Consider the following 14,757-nt stretch of genomic DNA (forward strand, 5'->3'; position numbering starts at 1 on the left):
TTTTTTTTTACTGATTTTTGCGTAAAAATCAATTGGGCGATTTTAGTCGATTTTCGCGTTCAAATGCATTACGTTCTCAAATATTTCAAGATAAAAGTTTTCCTTAATTTCATGATGAAATCAGTCGCAATACTCAAGTAATCAGTACGAAAATCGGTTATTGATTATTTGAGAAATTGTTTAAACTGAAAATAAAATGAAGCTAATTTAAAATATAAAATGTTTGTACTGCGCTACAAAACAAACTTAGAATAAGGCGCGGGTTCGGGTCTCGCAACAGACTCAAATTTTTATATATATATATAAATGTGCTTTATAATTGGCAATCGAGAGTCGCGATCGCGTCCTTTATTCTTTACTGTCGCGGCCACGATATCAGCGCTTAAGAACACTCACGAGCTACGCAGCTTCTCAATGAGCTTGCCAAACACAATGTAGTGTCCGGCGATAGCTATAAGGGATATTTTATATATATTTTTTTTTTAAATATATATTACTGTATAATGGCCATTGTGAGACTTTGGGGTCACACCATGATGGTTAGATTCTTTATAAAAAAATATAATTAAATGAACAGACTTTTACGTCCGGTCTCTTACCACTTACTTGTAGGTGTTGATTGTGTTTGCACGATTGCAACGCGCTAGACTTATGCCTATCGTGTTACAAAAATTAAATGTCATGTTTATTCTAATATAATCTATAATATAGCGAAATTCATAAATTGTTATTTTTGTGCTAATTGTTGCATTGTTAAAAATAAATATTTTATTAAGAAATAGTAGCGTGGAAATTGGAATGACAAAATATTAATGGTGTAAGTCAATATTTCTCATTCAATAGATAGTGGGTTTAAATTCCAGATAAATTCCAAACAAATGTACTTACGTTTCTTTCTTTCCCGTAGAAAGCATGTGTTTCAATAGTCTCAAAATACTGTATAAAATGAGTTTGGAATCGAACAAAACACACTCTCCCTATCTCTCTTATATAAACGTTCATTACAAGATTAAGAATATAGAAAAGTACACACATTAAATTAAGTGTAAGTTGCTGGCATTTGCTCATTTTCTAGATTACAAGAGGAAATTAAAAATATAAAATAAGTAATAAAAACAACTATTAGTATACTCGATATAGGCGCGGTTTTGTAATGCGTTTTTACTTGCCTATAACGAGTTATATGATTACACAAAATTATTTTATTGTTATTTTATTAGTATTATTTTATTATATTCCTTTATATTTTTAATTTCACTATTTATTTATTGCAAATTTTCCCAAATTTTAATAATCACTAATTCCGATCTCACAAACACGATATTACCCCTACTGGAGTACCTCAAGGATCCAATTTGGGTCCATTGTTGTTTTTATTGTTCATTAATGACATAGAAACAGCAATAGAGCATTCAGATTTTTTATTATATGCAGATGACTTGAAAATTTACAAGAAAATGCATTCGATTTCTGATTCCCTCGACCTACAGGAGGATCTCAACTCTATATGGAAATGGGCTTGCTATAACCAATTGCCTTTCAGTGTAAAGAAATGTCACACAATTTCATTTTCAAGGTCATTAACGCCGGCAAAATATTCATACCATCTAGGCGGATATTTTCTGGAAAGGTTTTCTTCAACTAAGGATTTAGGAGTGACTTTCGAAGAACGTTGGAAATTTAGCCAGCACATTGCAGAGACTCATAGCAAATCCTTAAAAATGCTCGGTTTTATCTTGAGAAATGCGCGTTACTTCAGGAATACTTTAGTATTGCGCACTCTTTATGATACTCTAGTCCGCAGCATACTAGAAACTAGCTCCATCATTTGGATCCCAGGCGTAATGAATTGAAGCTGGAAAAAGTACAACGTAAATTTCTTCGATATTTATACTTGAAGGAATACGGGTATTATCCGTTCTTGTTTCCCAATGCTTTTATTTTGGGAGCCCTGGGATACGTTTCTTTGTCGACTCGCAGAAGTGTTTATGTAATTAAAATTGCTCAAGGGCATCGTAGACAATCCTTCAGTGCTCGAGCAGCTTCAAATGTGGGCTCCTGAAGGTGGTTATAGTTCTCGGTCGCGTCCACTATTCTTGCCTGTTAAGTCTAGAACTGGAGCACTTGCCAACTCTTCTCTGGCCAAGGCTATTTATCTGCTCAATTCTGTCCATAGTAATATTGACATTTTCTCTTGCACATATGGAGTTTTGGTTCAGTTCGTATGGGACAATGCACACCTGTTGAGGTGATTTGTGTCTGTTGTTTTGTCTTGTTTATATTTGTATGTATTATTATGTGTTAGTACTTTTGACTATCGTGACGCATTGGGTTTGCCCGTCAGGTCACGATGGTTATAATTTTAATAAATAAATAAATTGAAAAACACTAGGGTCCATATGGGATTCGAATACCACTGGTATACCGGGCTGATATATCTTCTATTTTTTACCTATGGTATCCGGACTTCTTACCGTGCAAACCTTTGACCGTATTACGCAATGGTTCAAAAATATCCATACAGCCGAAACATTAACGTGCGAAATTGGTGTGTACAATTGTACACATTAAAGTCTCGTTTATATTTAAATATAAATTGCACGTTTTTGCATCATGTTTCAATAATTTAATCAAACTTTTATTTCATAAGGAGTAGGTGAATTTTTCTCATGAATTAGTGCACACACGGTAAAAATGACTCACGGTGAAAAGTCCACACTAAGAAAGTTGTACGGTAATATGTATGTCCATGCGGTGAAACGGACTATGTATGTTATAATTTCAAATATTCTTACTTCTAATCAACGCCATTGACTAATGGCAGAAATCCTGACTAAGATGAAATTATATTTATAATAATATTTCAATATTGTAAAAATATAATCTAACGAATGTGCACAATTATAATATTTCATAAATCTCAGATGATAATTTATAATTAATCAAATCATTAATCTAGTTTTTCTAATCATCGTGACTAATGTTTTGAAAAACGCATGGATTCTGGTGAGTTTTCCCTCCCACACAATAATAACAGTAATGTATTTGAATATAGTCACGATTTAACAAACATAATTTTTCTAGATATCATGTTGTGTTATCACGAATTATATGTTTATTTTCTCATTTTCTCAACTCGTTCGCTTGATCCAATTTTGCCAAATTCTCCGTTATGGCCGCGGGACGGTGTAATTTCGTTGATAATTTGTCGATCGAGTTTTTACCGGACTGAATCGATGTTTAATGTATGTTTTTTGTTTAAATTTGATTACATACTCGGAAATCGTCAGATAAAGTGCGTATTATCGGCGATTATTTAATTTTGACGATTACGCTCCATGACTCATATGATGTATCATATAAAAATAACCAACAACGTGCAGTAGTGGGTTTAAATTATATCTATCGGAAAATCACTGTTTGTTTTATTAACGTTGTATAAATAAACCTTATCATGGCTGAATATTCGCCGTTAAACTATCGCTTACTTGTTTGTGTTTTATTGCTGCGAATAGTATGTGTTATTGATTAATCATATATGTGAATTGACTTAAATATTTTCTCTTAGAATGACTTAATCTAATATATTTTGTGAATAATAACTAATTTATTATAATACTTTGTTTAATTATTACGTAGTCATGACGTTGAACGTGCCATATAACAATCAAGTAACCCTTCTCCTTTTCCTGGTTTGCTTACGTATTTTTTTCTATATATAGTAGTTACCTTATGTACTCGTATAATGTACTGTATCATATTTCTCGATCCGAAATTAGTTTCGGTTAAAGACGCCCACGCTCAAGTGAATCATGCGTCCTTATGTACACGTACAATATGTCGGACAATAGAACTGAATGCGTCAAAGTTGGCTCTATTGCGGTCGCATTGCGATTTTGAACACACTGCGGTCGATTAGCGCATTAAATCGAAGATTTACAGTGTTTCTCAATTTTTTTGTATAATCTCACGAAGCGCATATGTAACATGAATGATTTTTTATCTCTTAATTGATACTACCATTTTTTTGAGTTTTGATTACGTTTTCATAGTTGTTTAGTATTTATAAGATAGTCTCGTTTATTTTATATTGTATATCACGGTAGTATCTCTCTAGTGATTTAGGAATATGGGATATAAAATCAGATATAATACTGCGTTAGGCAATGCCTAAAGATTACCCCTCGAATGTGCCCGTCATAATATAAATATTTTTTTATTTATTTTATAAATGATCATCATTATCAAGATGATACATTGCAACACGTGTGTAAACATTGTGTTTTTTTCTAATTAAACAATTCTAAGAATTCTTATTATGCAAAGCAAATTTTCGTACGTGTATAATAAATGTGCATACAGTTTGGAGAATTTCGCGGTTGGATTTTAACGTTTGCAAAAATAGAATCGCCTCTCGTTCCTTCTGCGCCTTCGTTCTAGTCGATTGACATTTTAAATCACGTTATTTCTGAACATGTGCAAAGTTTCACGTTTGTCTCGCTCGTGTGCCATTCTAAATTTTTGCATTGAATTCGTTAAAACATTTACATTAGATTTTCCAATTAATGAATATAAGATCACTTATGTTGATGAATCCTGAATTCGATGAAATTCGAATACAGGATTCAAAGATTTTCACGGAGGATTTGAGGTATTATAATTAAACGCTCGGTAACTTATTGACACGATACATATTAATTGCTATCTTTACTAGCTATCTTCGACTCGTGTAAAGTTCGATATTCTTAGGGTCCTGAGTCCTGACGGACCGTATGATACGGAATGCTATATGCCCCATAACAAAGAACTTTGTTGTGTTAATTAAAATTTTTCCTAAATAAGCGAGTGATCTCTATAAAAACCCATATATGTATATAACAAAATTATCTGTACCATTAAAGTTAAAGTATGTTATTTGAGTTACAACAAGATTATCCGCTAATTCTAAAATGGTTTAAATAATTAAAATCGGGAGATTTTTGTGTTAGAGATAAACTCATTGGAGTCTTAAAATTGACAATATTTTTTTTTAGATAACTAAAAAAATGCATTTAAAAAATTTTATAGGTTTGTAAACACAAGATTTATGTACCGAAAATACATAAATCTTTTTATTCACTGACAAAAAATGGTATTGCATAATAATTATCAAAGAAGCGGGTAACAAAAACAATTAAACCAGACGTTATATAGTAAATTAATCAACTTTCAATTTCAATTACGATAATAACGGTAGCGAAATATCTTAAACAGCTAGATCAATAATTAAATACTAAATGACGTTGGACGATATATTTGCAGCATGATAATGCTCTTTTTCATATGACAGCATGATTATGATGGAAAGTTATCGATCATTTTCTATATAGTCCCGATTTAATCCTAATATTTTACGTCAAAGCTTACAAAAAATTGTAAAAAAATGCAAAACTGCATATCGACAGAGAATACATAGTAAAATTGTTTAATTTTTACACTCGAGTCTGCGGTTTATTAATATTCTTTGTATTACCCTAACTTACGTGTGATGGTCATCTTAAGACTCAAGGGACTTCTACATAACTGTATAAGTAGACTCACCACCGCGTCTGCGTAGTACGGTAGACAGCAGTATAAGAACGATAGGGCGGGTATTTCCCGCTCGGCTTCGCCAATACATTTCTTGGCTTATATTAACATTTGTAACGGGCACGGCTTAAATAAATCAGAAGAATGATTTAAATAAATTAATTGAAAATTTGAAAATGATTTTCACTTATTATTTTATTTTATTAAATTATTTAGCTAATATAGATACTTGTTTATACACATTACATATTTAATCAAAGCATATGTATGTATATAAAAAATAGTTTAATATTATAATTTATTTAATAATGCAAGAAAGTGTTTCTTTATTCCATTGAGAAAACCGCCTACATTTATATTTTTGCGGTTCGTCCTAAGAGTATTATAAAAATTCACACCTCCGTAAAATATTCCCCTGGCCGTACTCGTTTTCTTATACCTAACTATCCTTAAGTTGTCTCTATTCTAGTATTAAATCTATGTATGTATGTACATCTTTATTTCTTATTAAAATGCTTTGGTAACATATTATTATAAATCTATTTATATTTAAATCTACTCTCATTGCCCTATTTTGTAATTTTTGCAACATCATTTTATCTAATTAAGCTTATTTAATATTGCTGCACAATAATTGAAGTGGGGCAATATAATACTATGTAGATTTTTTTGTATTTTCTCATCTTATATAATATACCTATTTTACTACTATTTTTTTATTTACAATTACTCCTAAATATTTTATATTATTATCTAACATATCTTTATAATTAATAATAATTAATTTAGTTTATTTATTAAGTACATTATTTTTTAACCATATTTCTATTATACCTAATTCATTATTTAAGTTATCTACTACTACTTTAACGTTATAACCTATGCTATAAATGAGTCGTCCGCAAACAGATGTATTTAATATTTTTTTGGTATTATTAATTATATCATTAATATATAATATAAACAACAATGATCCCAATTTAGACCCCTGTGGTACACCCTGTGGTGAGATATTGATTTCAATTTGGAATACGCATAATTAATTTTAACTTTTTGTTTAATTTTTTTTAAATAATTATTGAACCATCTTAAAACTATTTCACTTATGCCGATATTCTTTAATTTCTTCAACATTATTTCTCTTGAAATCCAATAAAACTGCTCCAATGATTTTGTTCTGAACCCCAAAATGTATTAAAAAAAAACTTTTTCTGGGTATGTATTATATTATATGAACATGCAAGAACGCTGAACAATAATTGCAATTCTGTACAAGGAAGTTTCTAATAAATGGAAGGCAGCAAGGATTCAATTTCGCTTTAATTTATCATATTGTGTTGTCTTGTCTGTATCAGTAGTTGTTTTGAATTAATTCACATCACTCAGAGTGAGTAAATTAATATTGTCATTGGATGCAAAAATTAACAATGGGTATTGTTCATGTTCGTGAGAGAAAGGTTAGCGAACTCAATATGCTTTTCATTAACTTTAAAACATACGTATGTTATCTTCTTCTGAAAATATTATTTAAATTTTAATATATTGTTTACCTTAGGTTTTAAATTATTACGATAGAATTCTTAGAAATACTATCCAAGCTTATCGATGCATGTACTCTTTTGAATTTAGTTTCACTTAAAAACGTAAAATGACCAACTTTTTAGATTAAAAAATTATATTATCTGATTTGAGGTTTATAATAATGTTTACTCAATTAGATAAAAAAAAGGAATATCTGATTCAAGTTTTATTTGATAGTTTAACCCTTTGTTTGCATTCTATTTACAACAAGGAGAGAGCGAACAAGGGTTGTTGCGGCAAGCTGAGTAATCTGTTCATATTGATATGTAATTGCATTTTAGGCATTTCTGTCGGAATTGTTCCTGCGAAACCGAACCCTAACGGCCAGAAATGTGCGCCGGACCAGAGAACCATTGTTGCGTTCGGTCAAGTTGCCGAACCGAACGATGAGGGCAGTCGGCTCCGGCATCGGTTTGGTCGAACCACGGAATTCGCCCCCCTGTTAACTAACTATTATATACACATATAAATATATTATATTTGAGTTCGATCATATATTTCACTTTTGATGCCAAATGCACGCCGAAAAGTTTGAAAAAGTAAACAAACATAGTCGTTCGGATGGATGCGTATGCGTGTCTATACTCGGAAATTGTATTAAAGCTGTTCAAGTCGGAAAGTTTTCAGATACACCCCCTACCCGTCCGCGAAGAGCACTCGTATCCCCATCCACCTCCATCACGCGAGTGTTTCCCCGCGAACAAATTGCACTTGATGTATACCGGCTCACTTTGATTGACGATCCTAACTTTTATTTATTTTTCCGACACGCGGAAACTTTTACGTTTCGCAGTGAGCACGCTAGCTTCGAATTTGAAGCGGCCACTTCCCTCCGAGACGATCTAATTTATGGCGAGTGCCGTTTCGAGCTTGCCGTGCTCAATTGAAGAGTTTAAAATTAATTCGCTTAGATATTAACACATTTGCATCACCACTTTTATTATTATTTATTACTGCGTCCGTACGCTACGGACGCCAACGGTATAAGAAAGAGCAAAATACTCCCGCTCGGCTTGGTCCAAGCATATTAGATTTGAATCAAATGATATGCGGTGTTAGTTGCTAAGGGTAGAAACTGACCTATTTTATTTTATAATTGAAATAATACGCGGTGGACGTTGAACTATTTTTTTTACCATTGCGTGCTAACTTTCGATGCGTGCGCTTGTTACAGCACGAATCTTAGGAAGGAGCTGAGTGGTATCACACACACAGATCCTGGACCATGATCCACCATCATCATCGTCACGCCAAGGTGCAATCGAACGTTCTCGACACTGCTCCGTTTCGGTCTCAAATGTATAATTAGCCATCGGGTGGGGTGTCGGGTCGTTTATACACTCGTTATATTCCGAGAAGCAGCGTCTCTCGCTCTTGTTCTTCGTTTTGTGAATGAACCGAAGTGACGAGCGCGGGCAGGTGGGCCCCGGGGGCGCAATAGTGTTACCGCGGGGAATTTACGCTGACTAACGCCGGTTTCACTCTTTTGTTATGCAAGAAGAGCGCGGGATCGAACGCTTTTCGCGTGTCGAACGTACTACGTTTGTGTGCGTACATTTGGTCGGCGCTCAACAAGTTGCACGTAAAAATCCCTAAATGGTCCGTATTGGTTGTTTATGTAAGTGAAAGATTTCTAACGGAGGGAAAAACGATCGTCGGAAATACGGTAGGTTGTGTTTAGAGAGTGAGAATCGCTTCCGATTGGCGCAGTTATTTGCTGAATGTCGTTTTAGATGGCAAACGTGTAACTAATAAACTACGTTCGTTTTATTTTAATGTTCGAAATAGTCCATGTAGCATATGACTTGGTAGCTTATACCGTAAAAAACCTAGTGTCTGTGAGATTACAATTAATGATAATTATAAAATTATAATTCAGATCGATCATCAAATAGTAGGTTTTCCTCGATTTTCCTAGTCTCGCGGAGGAATATCGCGATTTTAAAAATTAAATCGAGTTGGGTTGTAAACTGTAAAGTTCATAATTAATAAAATAGATTTCTTTGATTTCAGTTCGGTGTCCCATTACTTGCTTAGTGGTATTCAAATTCATATTTATACCCTTTCTTTGGCGATGAGAATCAGACGATTGCTTCAATTATTTATGGTTTTAGTTTATTCCGGATGTATAGTATCGCAATCATTGATACATACACGTTTTATATTTAATTATCCATCGTCACGATCTCGATATTCAATCAACATCAATAATTAAAATGAATTTGCATAATGTACCCGGTGCTTGACTTACTACCGGAAGGTATCGAAAATTAACTAGCGATCATTCCCGCAGATGTTTGGCAGCGGCACAGTTTTATTTTCAACGCGCGTAAACACAAACGTTTTGCTTCGGTTAATTGACGATTTGTATTCGTTCGACGAACCGTTTTGATAATGCGAACTTCCGACCCATTTTCAGTAAGTAGGTGAAAAATCGCACAACGTCTTTCCTTCCGTTTATCCGATTATTGTTTTTACTCAGGCACTGCACGCATGTGCAAATTACTGTTTGCGGTAATAATAATTTTGTACGTCATTTCAAATTTTTCTGGGGGGGATGCAAAAGTTGGCCAGATGGTAGTCGTTTTTTAATATTTCCATTTTATGGAGTATATGACATACATTTTTCTAGCCAAATTCCTGTTTAGAATCTACGTCAAAAGCAATAAAATCGTGCCGTCGCCGTCTCAGTGGAAACGCTCAGTTATCTAGCGTTAATATTAAGACTTAAGAATTGAATGAAGCACATCTAAACCAAATTTTGATCAATAAGAGAGCGCAATAAGCAATTATATCTTCTCAGAAGTCAAAAATTCACGTCAAAAGCAATAAAATCGTGTCGCATTGGGAACACTCGGTAACGAGAGTTCCTACTGCGACGGCATGACGCCCTCCTATTTACCAAAATTCGGTTTGAATACACTAACCAATACTATTTTAAGGTTTGGTAACCCTAAGAGTTGTGACTTCGCAGCCAGTGAGACGCAGGTGGAAACTAGTCATAATTTATTAATTAATATATTGCGAGTTACTATGATGGGCGAATATAGTTTTCTCAGAGCAGTGGTGGAGAAGCTGGCACAGGGATGATGTCTGTGGAAGATCCTCAGGGGTCTTGTAGGTGGCAGTGATAGTGTCTGGAGGTCAGTTCCTCTTGCTGCAATGATCGTGTTCGGGAGTCTCAAATCGTATCTTCGTGTCTGTCGGTGGAGGCGCGTCTCCCGGTGTCTTTGAGTGTCTGCCTTGTCCTCATTGTAGACCAACTTTGTCAAGCATTTTTTTAAATTTATACGTATTAAATTTATACTGTAACCGTAGAATGAGTTATTTCTTACTCATGCGAAATTACATAATTAAAAAAATAAAATGAAACGTATTTTTCTGCTCATATTCAAAAGAGGGTAAATGCCCTCCCTCCGGTAGTGTGTATATTATAATGGCACCTTTTTTAAATTTTGAAATTGTTCACACACGTGCCGTGTATATGCATAGTTATTATTATCATTGCATATTTTATACGTACAATTATTGATGCTTTGTGTTTGAAGGTCTATAAAATATGCAAACTAATATGTATTCAAAAGGTTTTAATCCAAGTTTGTGGGTGATTTTTTTATTATTATTATCGATATCGGTACTAGATTATCGCAGTCCGTATCGCACGCGAAATAATATTTAGTTTATTATGTGTTTGCATTGCACTTGAATTCGCCATCAGCTTCAACTATGCGATAAATTTAAAAATTTGACTGATCCTTTGAATAAAATCCAAACCGACTTTGGTGTCCTAATAAAGCACTTTGTTACACATCACATCGCTTAATCGGTTAATTATTGAGTTACCTCTGGTTTAAAAATGATAAACGTTTAATCGCTATGCTTCTGATTATGACTCTATACTCACGCATTAATTAACACGCTTGCATTATAATTTGTTGCGATATTCTCCATCATGATATATTCAATTACTTTAACTCGATATGTATATAAATTATATAATCTATTTAATAACCGTGTTACATTATAATCGACATTCGCTAAGGTATTGCGACACGATAATGATAACGTGAATGAAATAGTTAAAAAACATATTTCGTAGAATCGATTACAATCGTATAACGTTAAGCTGATATCGTACCATCGGCTTAATACGAACTTTCTTTCGTTTGTATGCGGGTTTTAGCTTGTTGACATTCAGTGATGCAGACGTAGGTTACAACTATTGTTTACATTGTATCATATATTATGTTGAATCTATCAATTGAAACTGAAACAGTGATTAACGACAACATATCAGCTTTCGACTACATGAAACCGATTCGTATAAATCAAATTCGAGTTGGGACTATTTGTAGATTATGTGTCTCACGGGATCTCAACAATCAAATTTATTCAGTTATGCAAAACTCATATATCAGCGCAATATCAACGGCGCTCAATCGGAGGCTGCGTTTGAAATTAAGTTCAAATTAGTCACCGGCGAACTTTCGATCGATCGGTAGATCCGATTCTACCACCGCCACCACCGCAAAACTTACAACAGGTCGAAGGAGGCGGGAGATTGGCTAGTCGTCGGGCGAGGGAAGGTGGGGAGATGAGGGCAAAAGACCGGTCGGTTACCGGTCGTGTGTTGTGCGACTTGCATATATACAATACCGCTACTAAACTAACGCGTGGTGATGATGGTGACTCAGTCGCTACCACCACCATCACCAACGGCCAATAGCGTACCGGCCAGGTTCGGGACCTTGATCGGCGATTTTTTACTCCGCTCGTCGGATCAAAAGTAGTCTGATTTGAAATGGCATGACTTTGCATGCAACTATACTTGATAGTATTTAAAAAAAACATTAGTTGGTCCGACTCGATTATAATAATTTATTGCAAATATTTTGATGTAACATAACACAATGCGTTACGACCAAGTAAACACAATCAACGCCTACAAATACGTACTGAGATAATTTTATTTTAATTATTCATCCGCGAGCTTAAGAAAATCTAGGAAGACATAATCTGTGATGATCGATCAGATTATAATTATATAATAAACATTATTCCGATCTCCCAAACATGTTCATATGGGATTTAAACTCACGTCTTTCATGTATTAGTCACTGGTCTATCGTGCTATATACTAGCTGGTTCGATTTGAGATCAAAACAAAGGTCATGTAACGTCAATGTAACAATAATTTACAATATATAGATACATATACCAGTGTTTCTTAAATTAGTTCATATTACGACTTTCAAAATCTAATTACTCACTTATATTTTTTTATTTTATGAACCTTCAGTTTTAATAGAATTACATAGTTAAGCATCGATTTGGATAGTTTAATGTAATTTGAATTTTGGTATCTATCGCTCAAAATACGTCTCTAGTAATAAGCTTTACTTATAAAAATAATGTAATTGCTTTTTTTTGAGATAATATTTCATCAAACTGGAGTTTGTGGTTAGTCACTTTATATCGTCAAAATTTATTGCAAATGGTCATCTGTTAATACTAACCTGAAATTGTCACTATTTGTACTTCATCTTTAAAAATGTCTTTTCACATACATAGGTGCTAACAAATACAAATTTTAATTTCCAAGCATGTGATCTTAATTGTCGATATTCCTCACATTTGAAGAAGTCTGTTAGTTTCTTTTCTTAAAATGTTCCTAATAGAATGTCGTCATTTAGCAGATTGTTCAATTTAAATTAAAGGTATAGTGAAAGTTTTTCAATTGTTCAGTCGAATGTGTTTTTTTAAATCGAAATGTATGCTGCACACCGCTAGAACTGCAGTTCAAGCTTATCCGCCGCAAATGTTTGTGGGAATAGAGGTTTTATTTATTTTTAATTTTTTTATTGGGCGTTGAGAGTAGAACCACTGGAGAAGCCAAACACAATCTTTCGAAATCATTTGTTGAATTGGATTGGATTGGCTATTGATGTTACGCCCAATGTGCTCAACAGTTCCAGCAACTGTTTACACTGAAAACTTGATAGATTGATATAAGGCTGCATTAATCTTACACGACTTTATTAATTCAACATAAGTAAATGGCTTTCCGGTATTTGTTAATAAATTAGATACTCGCGACTTTGGCTACAGCTTTATTTTCGAAAAAATGCGTTTTGGTGAAAAATTATATTTAAAAATTTCCCCGTAGTTTGGCTTATATGATCTGGTTGCATATTTTTACATAGCAAATCAATCTGAATGCTTATTTGCGATGTGCGCCTGTGTTAATTTTTCATTATACTTTACAATATTTATTTGCGATTACCGAATGTTCTTATTTATCTAAAAAAAACTATTATTCATTTCCATTTTAAGGTAATAATGATATGATCTAAAATTAATCAATCATTTTTTAGATAATATGATCGTGTTTGAATTATTTTAAAATGTGAATTTATTGTTAATTCGATAATATGATCTAGCAATATATAATATACTATTTTTCATTGCTAGTCAGAAATGCACCTTTGCTCCTCTGTTATCACGAGTAAAGCTTTTATTGGATATCTTAAAGTTTGGTATTTAAAATTAAAACGTTAATATCTTTTATACGACGATAAAGGTTCAATTAATTTAGCTTTGTTAATTATACATTTAGAATTATTTTTTAAACCTATTTTATTAACTAATACTACTCTTCAATATGTATTTTCGATTTAACAATCTTAACCGACACTTAAATGTCAAATGTTTATATTTCCATTCACCTTTAGAACGTTCTACTAATTGCTAATCTACTACATATACTAGACAATATATATATATATATATATATATGTTTAAATTGTATAGAAAGTCTTATACAAATTATAAGGTGTCAATGTAAACATTTATACTTTTTAATTGGTACAGTAAATATTTCGATGCACAGCTTGATCTTTATCAGTGTATTATAATAGACCATGCTGTATAGTTAGTTCATAGGAAACGCCAGTATATAAACCCAGTGTCATTTATCGGTTTCACTATAATAATATACGCATAATTTACGATCGTGTAATTTACACCCACTTATTATTTATTTATGTATTAGTTCCGCACACGATTAATGAACTGTTTCAATTTGTTGCAGGCGTAACAACAGCAGCACAACGTTTACCTGCACATCTTCAACCTGACACAGGTACTGTTCGCAATTTCGTTTTTAATTACGACACACAAAGACCGTTCGTTCACTTTTACCATTGTGACTCACCGATTCTCGTCGTTATACAATACGTATAAATTTTGGACCATCGCCGGACAGGATTTCGACTCGTTAACCGGCAGCAGCGCATCTTGCTTGGGTCACTCGTTCAAATCGGTTAATCATCCGCGTGCGTTCTCTCTCACCTGCGCGATGGTTTCGCGAACGATTATGTAAACAGCGAATGAGTCAACTCTGAATGGAAAGAGAGAGATAGATAATAAAAAAAAACACTATATTATGTACTCATAAGAGGAAAATCGGTCTTAAAACGACGTTGCCGTTTCGTATCGACCTACTTGTTTATATCTATCTAACTCCGAGTGGTCCAACTCGGTGACTAATTTGCTGGGATTCAAACCTGAAAATTTTCATCAAATTTGAAAATATTTTTTTTTCACGTA

General features: G+C 33.3%; 1 protein-coding gene across 8 annotated transcripts in view; it reads left to right on the top strand.

Annotated features, from left to right (window-relative positions):
* The window catches only part of sd (TEA domain transcription factor 1 homolog scalloped), a 105,985-nt gene that overhangs the window by 31,773 nt on the left and 59,455 nt on the right, over positions 1 to 14,757 (top strand). For all 8 annotated transcript variants that reach the window (XM_088201665.1, XM_088201667.1, XM_088201671.1 and 5 more), the window contains exon 3: positions 14,240 to 14,290. The gene's annotated coding sequence lies outside the window, so the exon portion shown is untranslated. The remainder of the gene's footprint in view (positions 1 to 14,239; positions 14,291 to 14,757) is intronic.

The sequence above is a fragment of the Plectrocnemia conspersa genome, unplaced genomic scaffold (assembly GCF_051122295.1).
Source record: "Plectrocnemia conspersa isolate PC_06_02 unplaced genomic scaffold, ASM5112229v1 ptg000013l, whole genome shotgun sequence".
NCBI classification, from domain to species: domain Eukaryota; kingdom Metazoa; phylum Arthropoda; class Insecta; order Trichoptera; family Polycentropodidae; genus Plectrocnemia; species Plectrocnemia conspersa.